The sequence below is a fragment of the Triturus cristatus genome, chromosome 1_1, assembly GCF_964204655.1.
Source record: "Triturus cristatus chromosome 1_1, aTriCri1.1, whole genome shotgun sequence".
Lineage (NCBI taxonomy): Eukaryota > Metazoa > Chordata > Amphibia > Caudata > Salamandridae > Triturus > Triturus cristatus.
The window spans coordinates 1,121,486,561-1,121,507,839 of record NC_140579.1 but is presented as its reverse complement, the minus strand read 5'-3'; the positions used below and the strand labels follow the sequence as shown (position 1 = coordinate 1,121,507,839).

The 21,279-nt window shown below is 45.3% G+C and overlaps 1 protein-coding gene across 8 annotated transcripts in view; it reads left to right on the top strand.

The window, feature by feature from the left end:
- Positions 1-21,279, top strand: part of MDM4 (MDM4 regulator of p53) — a 554,746-nt gene that overhangs the window by 141,094 nt on the left and 392,373 nt on the right. For 2 of the 8 annotated variants that reach the window (XM_085651205.1, XM_085651199.1), the window contains exon 1: positions 14,893-15,031. The exons of the other annotated variants lie outside the window; for them this stretch is intronic. The gene's annotated coding sequence lies outside the window, so the exon portion shown is untranslated. Of the gene's footprint in view, positions 1-14,892; positions 15,032-21,279 lie in introns of those variants that run through there. 8 annotated transcript variants of the gene reach the window in all.

Sequence of the window (21,279 nt, the reverse complement as noted above, 5' to 3'; positions counted from 1 at the left end):
CAGCCATGGTAAAGTGTTCTCTCCCTATGCATCACAATCCAGGTTGGTAATTAGATTGTAATGCTGTGATCACAAACGTGGTACGTTTAGGTTAAATTTATAGAAGTGTCTCAGATGTATGTTGGCATAGTGTGGGCAAGTGATGGTGTGCTCTTGAGATGCCACAACTGTTCTCAGGTAGGTGTTGGGGGAGACAATTTGTCTAACATTTGGTTTGAGAAAGGTAAATTGTAATTGTGATTAGAGCGGTGGTGTGTAATGAGTGTCTGGGTGGAGTTGGGGAGTGCCTTTTGGTACTGTGATAGCTGGCATCCTTGTGCTGTTGAGCGTTCTGCCCAATGTGTTCTTCTTGATGCTGCTGTGTGGAATGTCATGGTGGCAAATAAACCTATAAAGCACAGTGGTAGCCAACTATGTGGCAAGTCTGTATAATGTTTTGTCGTACAGTTTATGCTTTTGCAAGTAAAACTGTGTTTGTTGGACAACATAAACATTGGAACAGTGGAAAACTGATTCTATGGCAAGACCCGGAGGCAAGGATTATGCATTCTTTTTTCGTTTATTAACCAATTAGCAGCCGTTAACATGGACAATATTCAACAAAGAAAACTTAATTTCCCTTCAAACCCAGGGAAAGAAGTAAATAACACTAAGTTCCAGCCCAGTCAGGAGCCGTCTGTCTCCTCAAGAGGTGTTGTCCATCTTCTCTCTCCTTCTTTCTTCGTTGCTCGCAGCAGAATGAAGATGAGTTTCAGGATTCTATGTCAGTCCACGGAGGCTCTGATTAAGCTTCTCTTTACTTTACTGGCAAACAGCAGCCAATGAACAACTTTAAACTGAGCATACCCCGGAAGTACATCCCCCTCTATGATATGCACCAATCATTAACAGTCCATAGTGTATATATAGTTCGTCATGAATAAACTATTCCCTCTTTCTTTGCTGCTGCTGCAGCAAATTAAGTGACTTGCATGTTTTTATTCTATTTACATGTTAATGTTGTGAAGATACGCGCGCTTGACTCCCGCTTGTCTTTTACTAATTAGGGTAATTGTATGATCGTGCGCGCGTTGAATTTATGGTAATTGAGCGCTTCGGCGCTTGTTGTGGCAAATTCCCCATGGAGTGGAGCGGGAGCGAGGCAGACGCGCTATGCGCGCATGATGGGCAGCAAGTCCTCTTTTGCTTGCCACGAGTCTCGTGCATGCGCGTGAAGCCGGATCGGAGTTTTCAGTCCCGATCGGCTTCTTGCGCATACTCTAGTGCAGCTTTATTTAGGTTTAGGGCCAGTGTGCTGAGACTTTCAGGGACAGGTAAGGGGGGGGGGGGGTGTTTTTTCTCTCGTGCCAGTGCTCACCCTTGGGTTCTCCTGCAAAATGCAGGCGGCTTAGGTCGACACTCCTCTGTGAAGAGCCTTGCGCAAGTGGCGTCTTCAGTCCTTGATCATGGTTCCTATGGCGAACCTTTTCCGGCCAAAAATTCCAGGGGACACTAATCAGTCGTCTCCGGCTGCCCCAGACACCTCGGACATGGATAAGGACACGGTAGAACCGCCTAAACCGGTAAAAAAGAAGCACAAGACTCACTACGTCAGCGCTCCTCCACCTACCAAAAATCTCCTTTTGACCCGAAAAACATCATCCACCCGCGTTCCACGGACTGGGTACCTTGTGTGGAAGTAGCACATTATGTTCAGGAGAACCTTCGCCAGGGGTTTGAGAGCGCCCTGCATGCCGCTTTACTCTCGGAATGTCCTAGACCAGCCTTGTTGGGTAAAGTGGCCGACACTCCCGAGTTGGACCCTAACATGGCCTCTTTCCTGAAGAAATTTACTACGGATCCAAAGAAGTGTTTGGAGAGGGTGCCAGGATAAATTATTAGATGTCTCTGGCCCGATTACTAAGATCCTGGATGCGATGGTGCTTGCCAAAGATACCAACACACTGCTAGATATGACGGAAATTTTTAAATGAGCACAGAGGGCCCTGTGTTTTTTAGGCAATGTCAACTGCGCAATCTCAACAGAGCGCAGGCAGTATTTTTAATGCGAATAGACCCCCAATTGTCAGACATGGCCACAACGGAAGCAGGCACCTTGGCCAATGGTGTTTTGTTCGGCGACAAGTTTGTGAAGGAATTGGGTAAATACGTTGCCTCTTTCTCTGCATTGGATAAGGCCCAAGCCAATATTAAGAAAGTTTTCAATACTGGCCGGTCGCTTCAGAGGTCGAGCGCCCGGTCGTGGATCCAATCAGGCCTCCAGAGGTTTTGAGCAGAGAGGCAGAGGAGGAGCCCAAAGGTCCAATTTTTACCCCACCAGAAATCGTGAGGGTCACGGCAGATTCCAGAAAGGAGGCTACCGAGGACAGGGTAGCGACAGAGACTCCTCCTATTCAGGTAATTCTGCCTCAGTGTGGGGATGTCAAGGTAGGGGGTTGCTTTGTTTGTACAAAAATGGAGAACCCTAGCATACGCCCTTTGGGTACTGCAGACAGTACTCGGTTTTCAGATAGATTTTTATGCCACACCTCTACAAACACACAGACCACAACCACTACATTTTTCCCGAGTAGAGAGCTCTTTTATAGACAGCGAAGTGGCATCGTTGATGCAGAAAGGGGCAATTGTACAAACTATACCTCACCCTCACGGTTTCACCAGCACAGTGTTTCTTGTCCCGAAGAAAGATCAGGGCTTTCGTCTGGTATTAAATCTCAAAGAGTTCAATTCTTGGGTAGTATATCGCCACTTCAAGATGGAGGGCATACACTTACTCCGAGGCTTGCTCTTGGAAGGGGATTGGATGGTAAGGCTAGACCTCAAAGACGCTTACTTGGCGGTCCCTATATATCCTCCCCACAGGCGATTTTTTTTTTTTATTTTTTTTTTTTTTATTTTTTTTTTTTCTTTAGTTCCAATGGGGAAACAACTGGTACAAATTCCGCCCCTTGGTGTTTCACCCAGCTCCTAAAACCGGTGATTCAATTTTTAAGGGAGCGAGGGGTCAGGCTTATCATCCACTTAGACAATATCCTGATAGTAGCTCAGAGTGTGAACACAGTTCTTCAACATCTGGCATTGACGACACAACTCCTACAAGAGTTGGGGTTTGTCATCAATTCAGACAAATCTATCTTGACTCCTGCTCAATCGATGGAGTTTTTGGGGTTCCAAGTGAACTCTGTGACGACACAACTTTTACTTCCACAGAAGAAACGGGTTGCCATCAAGAAGGAATTGAGGAGAGCGCTGTCCTCTCAGACCATATCCTTACGGACTTTAGCCAGGTTGGTGGGCCTGTTAGCCTCGTCGATCCAGGCCTGAGTTACACGGAACAGATTCTGTTGAGTCACGAGGCCAGGACAGAAATCTCTTGGTGGTTGGCGCACATGGATGCGTGGAATGGCGAGGCCAATTTTGCGTCAGTCCCAGAAGTAGTGATAAAATCGGATACCAGCAGATGGTGTGGTTCAGTGGAGACGGGGGGCAGATGGTCCCCGGAGGAGCTGCGTCTCCACATAAATTGTCCGGAGCTGCTTGCGGTCTCTTTTGCGATCAGGACTCTGTCCCCGCAGAAAGCGAGCTGTTGCATTCTCTTGAGAATGGACAATGTCTCGGCAGTACGATATATCAGTCGACTGGGGGACACCAGGTCACGGCTACTAGCGGAAATAGCCTTGGATTTTTGGCATTACTGCCTTCTCCACCACATTTCAGTGACAGCGGAGTACATTCTGGGCAGCTCCAATGTGGTGACGGATTGGAATTCTCGTTTTCTTCGAGATTCCAGCAACTGGCATCTTCAACCCAGGATTTTTCGATAACAAGTGGGGTCCTTGTGTAAGAGACCTCTTTGCGTCCAGGCTCAATACACAACTGCCTCTGTTCTACAGTTGGAGACCAGATCCTCTGGCGAGTAATTCGGATGCATACCTTCAATCATGGATGACGGGCATGCTGCATGCATTTCCTCTGTTCGCCATGATTCTGAGAGTGTTAGCGCAGATCCGCAGACAGAGAGCGGAGGTGATGCTGATATCCATGTGTTGGAGAGCACAAGCGTGGTTCCCGGCGACGTTGGCTCTTTCTTCTGCATCTCCAATACGTCTGCTATCGTTTCCGGAAATCTTGATGGACCCTCTGGGTCAACCGCATCCTCTGGTACTTCAAGACCAGTTGCCGCTCATGGCGTGGAAACTTTCTGGAGACGTTGGCAAGTGCCGGGAGTTTCTGAGAACACAGTTAATCCCAATCATGGGCCCCAGCTACGCACAAGCGATATGAATCAGCTTGGCGTAAGTGGGTTAGTTGGTGTACTGAACGGCAAGGGGATCCCATGGGATCCGGAATCCATATGATTGTTAACTTCCTGTCTGAGATGGCAGGTACAGGGTTAGCCTATAGGATGGTGAACAATTTTAGATTTGCTATCTCAGCGGGTCATCCTCACGTGGATGGTAAGCTAGTGGGGGAACATCCTTTGGTCTGTAAGGTGGTGAGAGGTATCAGGTTTGTAAACCCTCCAAAACCAAGGTATTCACAATTGTGGGATGTGGACGTAGTACTTCGTTTTCTAAGAAATTGGCCAGCTAATGAAGGTCTATCCCGTAAGCCATTATCAGCTAAACTGACTTTATTGTTATGTTTGATTTCATGTAGACGTGTGTCTGATGTACGGGCTCTGGACTTAACGGGGAGAGTATTCACTCCTTCTGGGGTTTCATTCACAATTTCGAGACGAACTAAAACCAATTCTAGGTGCATTTCCTATCCTGCTTTTCCGCATCATAGTAAATTGTGTGTTGTTCAATGTTTAAAATGTTATGAGGATTGTACGCGCGAGTTTAGGAATGATGTGGCAGGACAATTGTTAATATCTTTACAGAGACCTTTCCGCCCAGTCACTGCCGCATATTTAGCCAGGTGGGTTACTTGGTTGTTGAATTTGGCAGGCATTGATACTGTAGCCTTTGGCGCTCACTCGGTGAGAGGGGGCTATGGCTTCCAAGGCTTTTGCTACAGGTTCTCGTTTGGAGGACATTATGGCTGCGGTGGATTGGTCTTCTGATACTGCATTTAAAACGTTTTATCACAAGCCTATTGTTGATGTTGCTACTAATGTGGTGGGACAACTTTAAACTAGCATAATCAGAGCCTCCGTGGACTGACCTAGAATAAAAAGCTTTCTAGCTAACGCGCCAAGAATTTTCAATTCTATTAAGGGCACGGAGACGAGGATTATCCCACCCTGGAAACTGTGTTTTCGATATGATGTTGGACTTTTTTCTGATGATGATATTTGTATTATGTAATTTACGAAGGGTTTCTTCCCGCCCATTGTGTTGAAACATACATTTGGTGAACGGTATATTACGACGTATATTCTCATTTCAGGAGAACAGAACAAACCGGCATAAAGGCTCAGGTGACCTCGGCTCTGCATCTGGAGAGAAAATTCCGTGATCATAGTTGGGACTCGCGTCGATGAAGGAATCGGTGGTCCAGTTTTCAACAGTCAAGTTTGTGGACTGTGTTAAAAGTTGTTTGCAAAGAAAGAGGAAGTGGATTATTCATGACAAACTATATATACACTATGGACTGATAATGGCTGGTGCATACTATGGAGGGGGTTGTACTTCCGGGGTATACTCACTTTAAAGTTGTACATTGGCTGTTGTTTGCCAGTAAAGTAAAGAGAAGCATAATCCTCGCCTCCGTGTCCTTAATAGAATTTAAAATTCTTGGCGCATTAGCTATTATTATTATTATTATTAACATTTTGTAAAGCGCGACAGCTACCTCCAACGGAGGTGTCCCGGCACTAGCATCCATCCAGTGAGGGGGGGAGAAGCCAGGAGAGAGGCCTAAAGTGTTAGACGGTACAAGGGAGGCCAAACAACCACGTTTTAAGCGCCTTCCTAAAAGGTAGTTCCGCCTTTATCTGACGCAGGGAGTTAGGCATCATATTCCACAGCGTGGCCATTCTTACAGAGAAGGCGCGCCCTCCCAACCTTGCTTTTTTAAAGCGTGAAATGGCTAGGAGGTTCATGTTGCTAGATCTAAGAGTTCTAGCGTTCTGGTATTTTTGGAGCCTACGTCTCAGATAGAGAGGGCCAACCTCTCTAAGCGCTTTGTGGGCTAGGACCAGAACCTTGAACATCACTCTCTTCTTCACCGGCAGCCAATGTAGGCTTTGCAGATGGGGGGTAATGTGATATCGTAGGGGTACATTTCTAATAAGTCTGGCAGCAGCATTCTGGATCCTTTGAAGTCTCCTCATAAGATAGTCAGGGAGACCAATGAAGAGGCGGTTAGCATAATCCAGCTGAGAGGTGATGAGCGCATAGACCACCGTCTTCCTGCATTCCATAGGAAGGAAGTGGAGACATCTACGCAGTGCCTTCAGTTTCCAGAAGCACTGCGAGGATATGTGCGAAATTTGGGCCTTGCCTGTTAGTTGGGTATCAAATCTGAAACCCAGATTCCTGGCTGAATTGACCGGAATTGGTGGAGGATTTAATTCTACTGGCCACCAAAGCTCAGATTGAGGGGGGAGAGGCTGGTTAAAAAATAATATCTCGGTCTTATCAGTGTTAAGTTTCAGGCAGTTATCCGTCATCCAAGATGAAATGTTCAGAAGACACTGCCTGAAATTGGTGAAGGCATTCTCACTCTGCTCTTTAAAGGAAAAGATAAGTTGAGTGTCGTCAGCGTACGAAACAGCACGAACACCCCAGCCTTCCACGATAGATGCCAGACGGGCCAAACACACATTAAACAAAGATAGACTCAGGGCGGATCCCTGTGGGACCCCTTGTAGCAGTGTCCTAGAGCTGGAAACATGGGGGTAAAGGAAGACTTGTTGAGATCTGTCTTCCAGAAACGACTGGAACCAACGTAACACGGTCCCTGTAACTCCTAGTGAGTGGAGCCTGTTAAGCAGGATCTTATGGGAAACCGTGTCAAAAGCCGCCGAAAGATCAAGCAGCACAAGCATGGCGCAGTTTCCTGTATCCATCGTCTCGCGGATTGACTCAGCTACCTCTAGAAGAGCTGTCTCGGTGCTGTAACCTGCCCTAAAACCCGACTGTGAGTCATGCAGGTGATTATTAGATTCTAAAAAATCCGACAGCTGCCTCTGGACCTCTTTTTCCAGAATTTTAGCTGGGGCAGGGAGCAAAGAGATCGGTCTGAAATTTTTCAGCTCTGTTGGATCAGCGTCCTCTTTTTTTAAGGATAGGACGGACAAAGGCTTTCTTCCATTCAGTAGGGAAGATTCCCGTATCCAGGGAGGTGTTCCAGACATTATTCAGCGCGTTGTTGACTACAGGGGCTAGGTGTTTGAGAACTCTGGCCGGGCAGGGATCGGAGGGGCATCCAGACTTAACTTTCATTAAATCCCTCAGGTAGGCGTCCTTCTCAAACCGACGGAAGTCTGACCATTTGCCTGAAAGGCCATCCAGAGGCACAGCCTGCTTGTCAATAGTAGGGAAGGTAGAGTAAATGGCCATAATCTTGTCGTGGAAGAATGAAGCTAATTCTTCACACAACGGGAGAGACGTCGTGATGGTACTTTTTAGAGACTGTGGTTTCAAGAAATTCTCCACTATCTTAAAGATCTCCCTTGGAGAGTTTTCTGCCTCCACAATTTGTTTAGCCATAAAGTCTCTCGTTTTACGTTTGAGGGTGTGAAATTTCCTCAGTGCCGCCTTGTAAATCTCTTTAGCTGAAGCTTCATAGTTTTTTCTCCAAATACGCTCCAGCTTTTTGCAGTGGCTTTTTTCCATTCGAAGTTCAGTATTAAACCATGGCGCTGATGGCCTACTCCTAGGCACTTTGCAAGGTCTAATCGGGGCTATCTTGTCCAGGGCTGATGTCAGCCATGCATTAAAAAGGGAGGCATCTCGAGTGGGGTTTCCGGAAGGGGTAGGAATAGTATTAGCTAGTTCACTGCTCATTGAGTCAGGAGTTACTTTCCTCCAGTTTCTTCTGTTTTCTATAGTTGGTCCACAGTGCTTAGCAGGGCGCTTCAGTCCCAGCTTGAACGTGACCAACATGTGGTCCGACCAGGTTACTGGTGAAGGCTTTTCCACTATGATGGCCCTGTCATTAGTGAAGATAAGGTCTAAAGTGTGTCCAGCAGCATGAGTAGGAGATAGTACTTTTTGCACCAAATTTAGACTTTTTAGCGCATCGCCTACTAGGGAGGCAGAGGGGCAGTTAGCCAGGTCCATATGTACGTTAAAATCTCCTAGCACAGTGTAGTTGGAATAACGTAACAATAGGTTGGCAATGCAATCAAATAGTAGCGGCCAGTAAGAAGCCGCAGTGCTAGGGGGTCTGTAGATCAGAAGTCCTGCCATCGAAAGATTTTTAGTTAATTTAATTTGGAAGGACACGGCCTCTATAAGACCCAGCTCTTCTAGTTTCTTATATGAAATTTCCCATTCCTCTTTCAGAGGAATGGGAAATGCGAGGACGGGCGCAGATGGGCTAGCCTTTGGCGCGCCAGCGGCGCGCCCGCGCCAGCCTGCCAATAAATGCCCCTTTGTGCTTAGCGATTGGTCCGGGCGTCACACACCCCCTCATCAGCCCACAGTGTCAGTGCGCATGCGCGGAGCGCGGGCACTGTATCTCCACTACTGCGCTGTATACGGGAATAGCAAAACAGGACGCCAGGGATATCCCCACTCAAACACGGGGAAACAGGCAATCAGGTAAAAAAGATTTAAAATATTTAAAAAGAGAAACTGTGCAAATCAGCGATTCTATCTAGCAAAAGTCGCGTCACTCCCGGCTCAAGCCTCAGGAGGATGCAGTGGATAGCTAGAATTTGTTTTACTCTGGTCCCTTTTACTTATTATCTATCTCTGTTTTACGATGTTTGTTGTTGTGGTTTACTTAGGTTGAGGTCTAGTGTCTCTGAACTTCGTGGCAGTGGGAGCGCTGTTTCACTACACTCGTGGCCGAACTATAATCTTTAATTTGTTTCTCCCTCATGTGAGAGATTCGGGGCGGGTCCCCGGCGGTCTACTGGCCGCTAGGGGCGGCACACCTCCAGCGTGTCTTTCCTGAGACGCTCTATCTCTCGCTGAACCACTGAGTGGAAGGAGCGTCGGGTTCTGTCAGAACTGAGCGCCTCTGCCTGCAGCCGCAACAAGCTTTCTGTGCCTCCGCCAGCCTGGAGGCTGACACCCTGCGGGGGTAAGGTGATTGAGGAGCACGGTCTCCAATGAGGCAGACTCTGCCCAGGCTGCCAAATAGGTTAAACTGAGCCTGTTTTTTACCCACAAGGGCAAGCCGGTCTGCCCGCCCTCGTAAGGGCTGTGTGTGCCTCCTTGGGCCTGACACAGTGTGGGGCATTGGTCCACCTCAGTTTAGAGCCTGCAGCTCTCTTCGCCTGCTTGCTTGTGTCCCTCTCTGGAGGGTTTCCTTACCTTACAGGCGGTTTATTAAGGGGTCCCCCCCCATTTAGATTGTTTCCTGTTATCCCTCTTGCCTGGTGGGTGGCCACCCAAGACCTCGGTCGGTCCTCGATTATTGCTACTTATCTCATGGAGGATTACGGCGATTATTATGAGGAAGAAGAGGACATTCAGTATTTTCTGGTCACAGGTGAGTTTTGTTACGCAGTAGACTCCTCCATTGTTAAGGCTGTCTCAAACGCAGTGGCCCCTCTAGAGAAGAGACTCATGGCGATGGCACAAAGATGCCTTCAAACCCTTGACCGTGAGAGGACCTCCCTGGGCCTTTGGCCCCACAGCCTCTGGAGCAGGCCACTACCCCTCCACCCCCACCCCCCGAGGAGCTGCGCAAAAGCACACAAGATTCTGGGGTAGATATGGATGCCTTTGACAGGATCAAGCAAACCTTCCTGGGGACTAACCCCTAAATGCCCCGGCAGTGTAAAACCCCCCCCACCCCCGTTCCCCCGCAACCAGATGAGACACCCTTGGAACCGTGCGGTTTGTATACTCTACAAATTATCGTGATCAAGGCTTGCAGATATTTCGCACCAGTTTTCATTAAACTTAAGCCATACTCTGCTTTTCGTGTACTCTACCATACAAACCGATTACCTGTGACAAGGTTGCCCCTGAGGAAGGGACACTCTGGTCCCGAAATGCATCGGGCTTCAATAGAAACTGGCTTCAAGTGGGCTACAATTGAAATTGGCTTCAAGTGAATTTTGGATAACGCAATGAACTATTGTATCTTATGTTCTCTACATCCACAAGTGCATTTATTGGATTGCTGAATTAAGCATATAACGATTGTTTATATAATTTGCATATTATCTTGTGATTGATTAATGAAAATAATCAATACCCAATTTCTTGTTTATTTTTTTATTTAGTCTTGTTGATGTTTTCCTATCTTGAATGGTTTTGGAAAAAACCTATTGAACAGTGCACAGTACTAGCAGGTTTCCCTGCTACATTCATGTTTGATTTCCCTTTTCATCCTGTTTGACAGAGGATGTAGTACCGTGGCACCTATATACATATATTTCTTTCACATTTCTGACTGAACATAATATTGAGCTAAACAGGTGTGCACCTTTCAATCTCCTATACCAATACTTACTCCTCGATCCAGGCCATCTTCCCCTGCTGCCTTCACTTCAGAGCCCTTCAGCTGCTAAAAGCGGCTCACCTCCGACATGGCCTTTTGTATTCCCAGCGTGTCCCTCTTTCAGAGGAAGCCAGCGAAGAATTTGGTGGTGGCTTTCACACATTGAAGCATGAAACTGTCGTGCCATTTTCGGGCCTCTACATGTCTGTATTGCCCACAGGGCACTTTTAGATAAAGGGCCATTGATCTCCCGTTCTCTGCTCTCCTCCTGTTCCCCTGGAAGAACCTTGCAATTCTCTAATGCACACCTCTCCAAAGTACCCATGGTCAGAAGAGAAAGATTTGGAGGGTACTCCTTTTCATATAAGGCGGCTACGCTGTGGAACAGCCTCCCCTTCTCTTTATGTTCTGTTAATAAGCTACTTCCCTTCCGGAAAATGCTCACAACATGACTCTTTCTCTACACCTTCCCTTCAAAAGAGGGAAACAAAAATGAAAAACTTCTGAAGATTCTGTGCTGCACTATCAGCGCTGGGATGCCTACGGGTAGCTATGCGCTTTACAAGTGCTTTATAGAACAGAATGCGATCTAATCTGACCAAATGTGTTGAAAGGTCATTATCTGTCAGATGTACATCATGTCATCATAACCTTGCAAATGTTCTGTAACTCGGGCTGCAGACAACCCTGGGCTGTTCTTATACTCCTGGTGTAATCGGCAGAACTGCTTTTGAGACCCGAGCACGTTGAATGCAGTCAAATTCCTGTTTTCAGACGCTATGTTTTGGCTGAAAAATCCATTTGAAATGTCTAAAGTGGTTTTGTATTTTTTCCGCACTGCTGTTAATTAGTGCTGCGCTATGTGCGTTTCGTACAGCAAATGTACGTGTAGCTGTGTTCAAGTGTCTGTAATCTAATACTAGACAATGTGAGTGGTCCGATTTCATTACTGGAAATTCAGGATTATTCATATGGGAGGTGTACCTTTCAATTACGCCTTGGTATTCAAGTTGTGTGAGGATCTCTGTAACTTGATTTTTTAGCCTCCTGTTTATTAGGATATTGTCTTTGAGGTTGTGGGGATGACCTAACTGGTATAACGTGATATGGGGAACTGTCATTCCACTCCACATGGTTGCGGTATAATGCAGGCGCTAGCGCCAATGCTCACTTCCTGGTTTATACATTTTTAACCGTCTCTGGGAATGCAGGTAAAATTATTGTTTCTCCCTCTGGGCAATCCATCACAAATTCTGGTGGCTAATCCTTTCCGGTCAAGAGAATATTTTAGCGGAATGACAAGTTCATTAATATATCTTTGTAGGTCTCACTCCAGTTGGAGTTGTATCTCGTATAATCGATGCAGAACACTCTGTTGTGTCCGGTGTCTCCACCTGAACATAGTCAATCAACGGTACTGCTGCCAGACAATCCATCAGGCTCCGGTGAACTATTGTGACTTCTGCGGCGCTGTCCAGCATGGTCAGATCCCACTCCCTGCTCAGAAGCAGTGTCCTCTATATCCACAGCATGCTTGACAGTAATGTCTGCTACCTTTTTCTTTTTGAATTGAGGTTTGGATTCCTTTTTTTATTATGAAGTTAGAAGAGCACTGCATGTCATTCTTCAGTTTCACACACTCTGATCTGCACTCTTACTGTCCTCCCCTCACCAACTGTTTTTTGGATGAATCCTGAAAGGAACAAGATGAACATGTATTAGTATCCTGGTACCTGTCAGGCGTCTTAATATTATCACGACACACTAATTATAGCGCTTTTCAGTGTCTCCTTTTGAGGAGATCTGCCCTTGAATCAGTCTTTTCTTCGTTTCTTATTATCCCACTTCTTAAAAGATTCCGGAGCTTGCTTTGAGTTATCCTTTTCAGAATTACTCTTAATTTGTGGTGTGGGAGGTCTGGTTCCCAAATTATCTCAGTCTATGGATGCATAGGTTTCCTCAATTTAAGGTAAATCATGCGCCTGTTCTTTCAGCGTCGAGTTTGTGAGTCACTAGTGTACCGCCAATGCTGCTGCTTCTTCCCCTTTAATGTTGTTCAACGTTATGATGGATTCTGCGGCAAAGTTGCCCATCAGTATCATCTTGAAATCCAGAGCCGGGGCTGTCCCATACTTATTCTGGATCTGTTTAAGCAGCTCTGGCAAAACAGTGAATGAGGGTGTACTGTGTGTTCTGGTACATACTGCAGCAAAGACTGTACCCCAAGTGGTGTAATCTTCCGTCAGGGAAGCCATCTCCATTGGCAAGCATATTGTGAGAATTCTGTGTTTTCCTGAGGCACTGTATGGGGAAACACTGCTTCAAGCTAGCTTGTTTTTTTGTGTGCAATCCAGAACAATATTTCCTCCCTTCTGACAGGCATCTTACCCATGACTGCATTTATGGTGTCACGGAGAGGGTACCTCCGACGTAGAACCAAAGGAGGAGGATGATGTTGTTGTAGGAGAGTAGGATCTGCACTTGTGTTGCCCCCACTTTTTTTCTGATGTATACACTGGTTTCTGGCTATAGTCTGGCTGGGTCCCTGCTAATCAGGGCCCCAGTCTAACTGATCTCTCTAAACAACTTGGTGTGCATATTAGATGCACTAGTGATTGGATACTGTGGTGCCTTGTGAGCCCCTAGTATATGGTACCTTAGGTACCTAGGGCATTGGTACTTCACAGGCCTACCAGGGGCTGCAGCATGTATTATGCCACCCCTGGGAAGCACTCACAATCTGACACCACAGGCCTGCTACTGCAGCCTGTGTGAGGTAGTGTTAGCACTCCTCACTGAGGTATAGGTTCCTATATCTCACCATACACACACATATACACCTATCAGTCACCCCTATGGTAGGCCCGATCAATCCCAAGGGCAGGGTGCTTGGTTTACTATGTGAGGGGGTGCTCCTGCCTGAGCAGGACCCCTCTGCAGCTGGCAGAGTCTATTCTCTGCTGCTGTTTGTGGATGCGGTTAAACCATATACTCTTAAGTGCATTATAACCTCGCGGTAAATGCTAACTTTGGAAGGACTGCATCAAAACATGTCGTGTTTTGTGTCAAACAACTTGGAATCCTACCCCCACACCAGTAACTGGTGTGGGAGTAGGATCCCACCCTTCTAGAGGGGCCGACATTTACCCACTCGCAGTGGAGGGAGCCCAACAAAGGGTTTCCTGTCACAGGGAGGTGTCACCACCTTCCAGACAGGATTTAGTGTATTGGGGCTGGGTGGGTGCACTCCTAGAGTGCTTTGAAGTCCTGCACTGGGGGAGCAGTAGGCTCCTCTGTGCATATGCCAGCTCAAACCGGTTCAGGGGCTACCTGCCCCTGCTCTGGCGCGAAACTGGACAAAGGGAAGTGGGTGTAACCACTCACTACCCTGACCCTCCTAGAGGAGTGGTCATAGAGCTAGTCCCTCCCATCTTTTTACTATAAGATACCAAAGCTTGCAAATGCAACTTAGATTACACCTGGACGACGCTCTACTAAGAAGAATCCTGGCCCTTCGACGTTCCACTATCTCTGGAAGACTGAAGAATCTCCCTTGGAGTCAAGGAGTGACTCCCCTGCTTGGCAGGCACCAAAACTCTTCAACATCGGTTGCAAACTTTACCGCTCCCGCCGGAGCCCGAAGTCCCTGCGTCCCCTGAATTGGTTTTCCTTACCTCTCGACGGCCATTTTGAGTCCCCAGCGAAGCTGTGGCATCTGGACCCCACGAGTGACGAGGAACAGCAATACCAGGGAACCGTGCACTGATTTCGAGTGCAAGCCCTAATCTACGTTCAACGAAGTTCTGCTTTGGACCACTTGTTGTCCAAGTCCCTAGCAGGTCTAGTACCGAAATTCAGCGGCCTACCCCGTCCCGAGTGACCGTGGGCTGTTGTTAAACTTTTCCTGCAAAGGTGTCTTCGCGGTTGCTTGCCCATTGGCTAGTAACTCACCTGAGGACTTCCACATCGACTTCAAGGGCTCGCCTGGTTGCTCTGGGCCTGCCCTCACTTACCCTCGCTGGGTAAGTCCATCAGACCTTGCTGTTCTGCACCATTGCCAACCTTCACTCTACACGAGACTTGCAGTTGCCAAGGCTTGTTGGCTCCAATCCGGGTGCCGACACAGTCATCAGCTGCAGACGTCATGGGAACCTCCGAAGCCAGCTGCTGGTCATCTTCGATTCCCTCCTGGTCCTCGTGAGCGAAGAGACAAAACGCCATCATTGACCTGAAGAGACGCGACAGCTGTGGTCATCCATCTTGCTGGCCACCGGTCACTGGCAAGTGACTTTGAACTCTGTCCCCTCAATTTCTAGGTCTTCTGCAACTCCAATCCATCGTCGGATTCGAACGGACACCTCTCCAGTCGTCGCAAGCAGCAAGTCTTCAAGGATCTCCATTGAAAACAGCATCGCGACCTGACACCAAAGGACACCTATGCACCCGGCTTCCCTGGGTGAGGTAACTTGTGCACTCCGGTGCCCAAGTGTGTGTTGGCCCTCGAAATACTTACCCTGTAAGTTGCTTGCCTGTTGACTTTTGCGGAGTGCCCTAGAACTGTAAAATACAAACCGCAACATTTGCCGTGTGTGTTTAGACCCTGCACGCGTCTCCTGTGGGCTGATTACTTACCTGCTAACACTGCAGAAGTGAAGCCCCAGCGATTCCCAAGGCCCTAGGCCTCTTCATTTTGCAAGTCGAGTTTGTTAACCCATTATTTTAGTATATGGTCTGGTACGCCCCTAGGGCTACAGCCATGTTTGTGCTTAATTTATTGAGAACTGTTGATCTTTTGAATGTTTACCTGGCTCTAATCTCATAAAGAGATTAGTAGAGTATATTTAGAAATAAATACATATATATTTGATATATATACCTGTGTGGTGTCTTTTCATTTGGTAATTCAAGAGATTATAAGGTAAAACAAGCTGCTTTACATTCCTCAGAGACTTAGCCTGAAGGCTGCTCTCCACAGCTACCACTAGGATAGCTTTCTTTAAAAGGTTGTCTTTAAACCTATCTACCAAGAGTCAAATTGGACTGGTGCAAGGCGGCCACTATAACTAGTGACCAGCATATGCCAGGCCAACTTCTCACAGATGTAGATTGGTGGTGTGTTCTACGTCACATAGACCACCTTCTGTTTTCACAGCCCACAACTGCTGAAGACTGGACTGAGGTTCTAATCACCAGTCGAGACATTGAGCCTGTGGACCGGCGTGTCCCCTTCAAAGGAAGGCAGTTTGTCAGGCCCTGCCACTGAGAAGTCTGTCATTTCCAACACGGAGGAGAATCGAGACGCCGCTGGAGTGTGGACGCCCGAGACTGCGACTGCTGAGACACAAAGATGCGGAAAAGGACTGTAAAAGGAAGTGGAGCAACGCCCTGGAAAGACGAGAAGTCCCAACACGAGACAAAGTGCCCGAGGAGAAGCACAGAGACGAACTATCCAGTGAATCATCCCGCCACGCTCATAGAAGAGCATGGCTCACACAGGTACGTGTCCAGTTCCAGGTTTTATTGGGAGGAGGGAGGCAAGAGGCACGACCTGGGAGGCTACAAAAAAAAACCAGAACAGTTGCATGCTTATCCCTCCCCTTACCTTACAGAAGCACATGGTGGTGGATGATCAACCCCTGGGTGAACCCTCACTTTCCCTTCCCTTATAAGAATTGGTGATGTGCCAGGAACACTTACCTGTGTTTGTTCTATATCTCTTGAGGGGCATCGACAGACGTCTGTATTCACTGGACAGAGGAAGATGGGCAGTCAAACCAGAAGACTAACAGGACATATAGAACAAATGGGAAACGAGAGAAGGAAACAGAACAGACTTAAAGACAACTAATAATAATGAATACAATTGAAAGTTCTTTATTTTTCTTGCCTGGTCATTGCAATCGGCGACATATGGTTTATGGACTAATTCCCGATGTAGCCAATTGCGGTTGAGCAGCCCTCACAGGATTGATTGTCATTGTTTTCATGACAAACTGTGTTAAACACCTATATGTTCTAACCAGATCTGTGTATAATGTATGTAGTTCTGGAGCTCTGTCTTTTGTATATTCGGATATGGTATGTACACCGGCTAAGACTGGCCATGTTGCTTCCTCTTTGCTAAGGGTACCTAGTCTAACATTGTTGTTTGTATGTGGTAGTGCTCATTCAAACACTTTTTTGCAGTAACGTAATGGTATTTCTAGTGCTTCATCAGCTGTGTAGTTATTAGGAGCTGTATCTGCAGTGTGTGTGTGAAACAGTCTTGAAGTTGTATTAGCTGCTGGAATGTAATCTATGAATAGAATACCTCTGTCCTGAATGGTTTGTGGGCCTCAACTGCGAAGGTGCTGTCTCCACGCGTCTCGGGCAGACCACGTTGTAACAGCATTTGTGTAACCGCATGTTCTGCAATTGGCTGGTATGTTAATTGTTGGTTCGTCCTCAAACATTTTAATATATGGACTCAGAGGGTACCTCTTTGGGGAGTTCCTCTGAAAGGTTTAAACTTGAACAACCTACAGCTAGTACATAAGATTTACCTACTCAACTGAGGAGGATATTTTCCCCAACACCAAGGGCGTTTCCTGTTAGTAGGTGTCTTTGGGTATACAAAAGAAAACTACTTTGCCGATCTATTAAATTAGAACCCAAGCTAGAACGTTGGCAGCTCCATGTTGAACGGCTATACTTTCTCAAGAAAAACTGCATTTTGTTGGACAACATAAACATTGGAACTTTGCGAGAATAATTCTGAGCACCCCTCAGGATATGTTGGCCTAGAGTCCTGCGAGCTCACAGTGCACTATCCGTACCCCTAGTGAGCAAGTAAATTGGAGTTTCTTAACCGAGCCTAGTTTACCCAAATGGCAGTTTGGTGTAGTGTAAGATGTACTTCTTTTGCCATATAATCCATTATTGGTTGATGGTTGGTCCTCAGGTTTCTTGCTTGCTTATAGACATCTGCAAAGCACCAATCAAGCCAAAGCAGCACCTAAAGAGCATTTTCAAAGACGACCGCTAGTAACATGCTGCCAAAGAAGTAATGTTTTGCTAGATAAACAAACTGTTGGTGGAGCAGTCCTGGTTGGTCAGAAATGTTGTACCCTTTTAAAGGCATGCATAGTGTCCATTGCTATACGTTTATGCCAAGTAAGTAGATCAATCAAAGTTGACAACCTTAGCAGAACCTTCAAATTATGTTATTTGATGCTGAAAAGGCTTTTGACATTGCATGTTGGGAAAGTCTCTTTTACATATTTGCCGAATTTGGTTTTCCTTCCGAGCTGATATCTGTAATCTCTAAATTTTATAAGAGGGCCACAACACAAACACTTGTGAACACTAATAAAGTTGGTAATTGTTGAGTTGTTAGAGGAACAAGACAAGCCCCTTTAATCCTCCCTACTCTTTGTGTGTTTTATAGAGCCCCTTGCCATAGCCATTCGCTCACTTAGCAGTTTGTCATCTCTAATGCCTGGAATGACAAACATGAAGCTCTACGCTGATATCGCTCTCTTTTTAAAAACTAATTTAGAAGTTCAAAATAAAATATTTAATATTTTCCAGGAATTTCTCTCTATCGGAGGTTACAGAATAAATAAATCAAAGACAGAGATACTGCTCTGCAATTGTTCTTCTAATTCTTTATTGGCAGAATTGAGCCCACTAGTTCATACTAAGCCTAAGAGGTATCTAGGCGTATATGTCACTGAAAATATTAATGACCTTTATGCCTTAAATTATATCCCTCTCTATAATAAGATAAAGGGAAAAATTGATAAAATGGAAAGACCATCCTATATCAAAAATAGGTCAGGCAGCTATAATTCGAATGAAGATTTTACCTTTATGCAATTTCCTCTTTTTAGCCATTCCAAATGCGGTCCAAATGAAATTTTTTTAAGAAGTGCAAGGCTTGTTTTCTATGTTTATTTGTGCAAACAAGGTATCCAGAACCTCTATTGGGGCACTATATAGACCTGGTGAAGAAGGTGGTTTAGCTGTTCCTGATTTAAGGGAATACTGCAAACTTTGCACATATGTACAGAACAACAAAGATTTTAAATAATAATAGCTATAATTTCTTTTTGGATCTAATCTACCAAGGAATATGAAATCAAGGTTTTTATGCGTTTAACACAAAGTCTGATCTAAAACATTACAATGGAGTTTTAAGCAGAAAAAACAATTGTTTAGTCATTATGTGATACCCAATATTAATGGGGAAACTTTGCTGTCTGACATATATATATAATCTACTGGCGGTCGACAGTAGATAGTTATAGTTAGGACCGTGTTTCCATAGGAAATCCGCAACATTCTATTTGGAATAACTTTGGCGCCGGTTGACGAATCCTCGCGAAATTTTCAAAATAGGTGGGGCGCTCCGCTCCGCTCCTACCCTCAAAGTCTCGGGGGGATTCGTCAAGCGGGGGCTGAGAAAAAAGGGGGGTCCCAAAACGCGTTTTCCCCATGCAATTTTCCATAGGGACCTTTAGTCCAAGGTATAGCCCGAACGGCTGAACAGAATTACTTGAAATTTGGCAGAGAGGTAGTCCTCAGGTCAGGGATGTGCCTTTTGCAGGTCTGGTGTCAATCTGTTCAGTAGTTCCTGAGAAAATCAAAAGTAAAATCATATATATATATGTGGGCGGAGCCTAACCACACATCTCTTCCTGAGATCTGATTGGCTGTCAGCACTTCATCCAAGAAGTGTTGGCAGCCATCTTGGGACCAATATACATGATAGCACCTCATTAAAAAGCATTGCAGTTAATAGAAGATTTTAAGACTTTAGTTACATTATAAATCATTTGTTGATGGTACCATACTCATTTTAGGAATTGTGGTATGTTCTAAGGTGATTTCACCATGTGAAAAAGCCTTCTGCTGGGATATCATGATTGAGAGAAAAATATTTTCTCATGCTTTTCCCACAGAGGTTTGGAAGGTGATCTATAAGCTAAACTGAGAGCTTATTTTCTGTAAATTCACATTATCTTTCTCAGTCATGTGAGAATGAAGTCTGACATTCTCAGTAAAACATGTACATCCAACAAGGGCAGAGACTGTCAGTTGATTCCTTTGTGTTCTACTGCAGCTTCCCAGAGTGTTGCAAAGAACTAGAGCGCTAACAGTCCTACTTATGATAAACGTATGGCACACCTGAAGCCATCTTGCTTGGATTAAAGTGGTAACTCTTAAAACATTTAATTTAAAAAGGAACAAAATGAGGGGGTTCATTTTTCCATAAAAAGTATGATTAGTGCTGCAGAAAGAAAAATTAGGGCACATTTTGAGTGACTTCTCAAATCCTCTTCTATTTCATTAAAAAATTCTGACATGCAGACTGAAACCTGCACTTTCAATACCAGCAGCAGTTTTTCCTGGTGAGCAGTAGCTTTACTACAGTGATCTAATGAGCAAAAAGAGTGCTAACATTCTGAATTTATGGCAAATGTGTGACACATCTGAATGCCTTCTTGATGGAATCAAAGTAAAAAACTGAAAGTATTTCCTACTGAGGAGACTGCAGTAAATGAGGAAATTAGGAAACTTCATAACAAATAAGTCTCCCAAGATGGCCACCAGAGACAAAAGAGCCCAAATGTAGCCCAAATATCACCCAGATGTAGCCCAAGTATAGCCCAATGACAGAATGTCCCAGAGTGTTCTTAAAAACAACTAGAGCGCTTACTGTCTTCATTATGACAAAAGTATGGCACACCTGAAGCCATCTTGATTGGAATAAACTGGTAACACTTAAAACATTTAATTTAAAAAGGAACACAATGAGGGGGTTCATTTTGCCATAGAAATTATGATTAATGCTGAAGAAAGAAAATGAGGGCACATTTTGAGTGACTTCTCAAATCCTCTTCTATTTCATTAAAAAATTCTGACATGCAGACTGAAACATGCACTTTTAATACCAGGAGCAGACTTCCATGGTGAACAGTAGTTTTACTACAGTGATCTAATGAGCAACTAGAGTGCTAACATTCAGAATTTATGGCAAATGTGTGACATATCTGAATACCTTCATGATGGAATCAAAGTAAAAAACTGAAAGCATTTCCTACTGAGGAGACTGCAGTACATGAGGAAATTAGGAAACTTCATAACAAATAAATCTCCCAAGATGGCCAACGGAGACAAAAGAGCCCAAATGTAGCCCAAAATCACCCAGATGTAGCCCAAATATAGCCCAATGACAGAAGTGTGCAAAACACTTATTATTTTGTGTTTTTGCAGTGTTATATAGTGCAGACTTGTCAGGTATTGGAGTGCTTTACATGAGCATTGGTTACATCACACAAGAACAAATTCATTTTGGATGTAGACATGGGGAGACTAAGTGATTTGACCAGAATCACAGAATGTCGAGCTGAAGCAGAAACTCCAACCTGGTTCCCCAGTTGCAAAGTCTGCAGTTCTGGAAGTAACACCACATCCTCTCCCCTAAGTGCAACATTTAATCAAGTGGTCAACTGGATAAAAAAACATAAAGGTAACAAATAATTTAAAAGTGCTTTGTCGCTATTTGAAAACTCAGAAAATATGTCCTTATTTTAGTCTTTTAGAGCACTAACCATAATTTTGATGCCAATAAGACCCTCTCATATATGTAATTTCTAAAGGAAATGCTCTAGGTATTACAGTTTTGATAACATCAAGATGACGTCAGGCGTTCCACACTTT